Source organism: Austrofundulus limnaeus, unplaced genomic scaffold (assembly GCF_001266775.1).
Source record: "Austrofundulus limnaeus strain Quisiro unplaced genomic scaffold, Austrofundulus_limnaeus-1.0 Scaffold605, whole genome shotgun sequence".
Taxonomy (NCBI): Eukaryota; Metazoa; Chordata; class Actinopteri; order Cyprinodontiformes; family Rivulidae; genus Austrofundulus; species Austrofundulus limnaeus.
Window position 1 is genome coordinate 40269 of NW_013953007.1, and position 3984 is coordinate 44252.

A 3984-nucleotide genomic window follows, 5' to 3' on the forward strand; every position below is an offset into this window, starting at 1 on the left:
ACTTTGAACATTTCAGCAAAATGATGTTAAACCTCAGACTGCATCCATTCATCTGTCTCAGTTCACATCTCTCACCAATCAAAACCATTTGATGCATCATGAAAGGAAAGAATCATCAAAGATAACTCATTTTTTTTATTTTTCAAACTGGTTTGGACTTGTTGTTGGAGACTTTAAAGACTGGTGATGCAGGTACCGTCTGTCTGCTGTGGGTCTCTGGCCTCACAGAGTGTCCCTCCTTCGTCCAGATTATTAATCAAACATTCATTTATCCACTTCTGACTGGTTACTCAGTTCATGGCAAAATGTCTGAAATAAATCACTTCACTAAAGTAACTTTTTGTTAAACCGCTTCAATAGAAAGCAGAACKGARWATTAGTTTCTTAGTTTCTTCATCATCAGTGACTTTTTTTAAGAAGAAAAAGAAAGAGAAGAAAAAAAGTGAAATGTAATGGGAAAGAGTAAAAGAGAAATTAGAAGATATGTGAAATATATATCGAGAAAACACAAGACAGCACACCCGACATCTTGGCTGCACACCTACAGAAACAAAGATAACAAAACCAAAAGCAACAAAAATGTATATATATACAGTATATAATTATAATGATTATAGCCTTGCTGAAAGCTATATTGTGTGCGGTTGTGAGCATGCATGTATATACAAGACCTTCTACAATGGAATGTTTCAAAATGACTGTGGGGGATCACAGACCCAACCTGCAAAGCTCGACGCCGACATAAGGGAGACCAGCGCTAAAGACCCCGAGTGGGACCCCAAGCGCGGAGCCCCCAGAGGCACCCGCGCCGGGAGGGCCGCCCACCCACTCCCCCAAAGGGGGCCATAGGAGAGAACAATAAAGTAAATGAGTTTCTTTTGGGTCACTTTAAGGAGGAGAGTTATGACATTAGATAAAATTTAAAAAAGCACAGCTTTTTTTTTCATTTATCATTTTTAAGGTTGATTCTGTTTGGTTTCTTCTTGCTTCTGTTCCAGTTTACTACATGATGATTATGACCCAAACAACAGACATGTAGTTAATAGTTGACTTATCTACATAACTATCAGTTTTCTGCTGCATTCCTTTGTGTTTTCCAGGAATGTTCAGTTTATGTTCCTCACACCTGAGTTCAAGCTCTGACAGACGGAGAGAGTTTATAATGTGACACAGCCTGAACTACTRAAGACACACTGTAACTAGACTTACAGGATGACGAGGGATGGGCAGCGATGTTGATCTAATAAAAAACTAATAAACCCCTGTGGTGTGAGGGGGGAGCAGAGGACCAGACAAACTGAGACCACCAGCAAAAATAACRTCTGTGATAAAATATTAAACAAAAACACATTACCTAACTGAAAAACAAAAAACCAGGACAGATGTGGGGCAAAACATTAACACTTAGACTCTGACAAAGTCCTGAAACCAGAGAGCAGAAGAGACCTGGCTGCAGCAGTAACATTTCAGATCGTTTCAAATATCCGTCAGAGCATGTTTGCTCTCAAATTATAAATAAATTTACACATTTCTCAGACTGAAAGTCATCAGRTGATTACACATCTGTACRCTCCAGAGCAGCAAACARTTAYACTGGATATTTTTTTAAAATGATARGGTKTTCAGCTGACTCTGTACCTCCAYTCACAGAGTTTAAGTGATAAAAATKACAGAAGGTACGGAAACAACCACACAGCTTTCAGAATAATAATGATTAAATTGTTGCTTTTTACACATCTGTCCTGATCTGTTGTCAGCTTAGTGAAAACTAAATAGAATCAAAACAAATGAGTTTAGAGAAATTATTTTAAGAATTTGGTTGCTCATTTAAGTCACATCAAAATAAACTTTGATTTTTTTTGTTTGTAAAGAAAAGTGAAATTATCATTTTTATTTATGTCAGTTTGTAGCAATTATACTGTAGGTGGTACACAGGTTATTTATAACATTCTCTGTGGTATTTTATAGATGATTAAAATCCATTCACGCATTTTAAAACAGATTATACTGTAATCCAGTCATTCATTAAAGATGTCATAACTCTTCAGCATTCATTCATTCCGTTGTGTTGCAATAAGTCAGTGAAGTTTAAAGGAGATATATCTGCAAAATCCACTTTTTTTAGCAGTTAAATACATTTCGTTGGGTACTTGGAAACTGCCAAAAAGTTGAGTTTAGTCTCTCCTGGTGCTCTGTAGATATCTTTATATTCTGTTTGGGACATATTTTTCAACTTTCTATGAAGTATTTTTTAACTATTRCATCAAATTATTTGCGGTGGAAATTCTAAATAAGGTCTGAACATCCCAACCACAATTTGGTGGTCTTCAGGGTGTGAAGCTCCTCGTTTGGATTTAAAGAGACAGCCTCGAAACGAGTTGATGTGAGACACACCGCAGAAGGATTTAAATGTGAAAAAAAAAGGAATTTAAAAGCATCATAAGTCTACTTTAATAACAATYTAAAAATTCCAAGTAAAAKTTGAAAAAATTGCTAGAYGTCGCTTGTTTTTGAAAGAAAAGAAACTTGTTAGAAAAGTTTACTTTTCAACCTCTCAAACCTGTTCCCTCCACAAGACAAACACACCTGGTCGTCCCACAGAAGAACCAGATCCAGGACTGTCCTGCTTCACCCGAGCGAAATGTTGGTTTGCAGACACTTCAGCCCAGATATCATCTGTTTACAGAGCTGCCCAGAACAACAACAGAGTGATGCTTGGCAAAAAGAACAGACCTCTGGCTGTGGTGAGGGAGGACGAACCTCTGAAACATCCTGAGACATCACAATGAAACTCATCACCAGTCCAGCTCAAAACAAGGGAAATCTACAGCGACTACTGATGTGATGGACGTCACAGAGCGAGAGGTTACTGCTTAATGCATAGGTTAGAAATTGCCTGTAATAATAATAATAATAATATTAATCTTTCACACATTCAACATGATTATCTATACCTGCTTCTTCCTTTCAGGGTCACTGGTGCCAGTATCCAGCAGTCACTGTGTGAGGGGCGGGGGACACCACAAACAGGTCTCCAGTCCATCACAGGGACACACAGAGACAACAATTCACTGTCTCACTCACATCTAGGGAAAATTTGGAGTTATCAGTTACCCTAACAGTCATGTTTTTGGTCGGTGGGAGGAAAATGGAGAAAACCCACACGCGAGGAGAACACACAGGTCCTGTAGAGGTTTAGACCTCTATCACTCCTGTCTCTGCTCTGTACTAATCACAGTCCACAGGTGCAGTCAATTTACTTGCCGGGAGGTTTCAGTATTTGAGGAGGAGCTGCACAACAGGCAGATGCCGGAACAAAGAGTTTACCGGTAGGGCTCGCTCTCTGGCTTATGTACTCCCAAGTAAACCCTTAAAGAGTTCTATTTCCCTGAATCTTTGCAGTTATTACGAACCAGTTCCACCACCGACCTCCTGGCTCCGTGTGGTTCCATCCCTGTGGAGGCTTGTGATTAACACCTCTGGGTCACCGCTGCTCAATTCTGGATCTGATCTGGAATCCACATCTTCTGTTTAACTCCTCTGATCTCCATCCTGGTAAATCCTCGAAGAAGACGTCCACTGTAAATACCTTCACCCTTCACCTGTAAATATCCACCAGGTGCTCACTGAACAGCCTGCAACGTCTCACATGTCTATTACCAAAGGAATCCTCACTGGCGATCCAAGTTACTTCCTGGGTTCTGGGAACTGCAAATAAACATTGTTAAATCATTATCTGAGTTTTTGTCATCTGAACCACTTATCTTCGACWTCTGAGTTCACACTTAACAGGTCCAAACCAGGGACCGAACCCAGGACGTCTTTGCTGTAAGGCTATAGTGGTAACCACTGATCCATCGTGTTGTCTTTCAAACAGAGTTGTAAAGTAACTAAGTACAAATACTTTGTTACTGTACTTAAGTAGAAATTTTGGTCATTTGTACTTTACTTGAGTAATTATTTTTCAGCGTACTTTTTACTTTT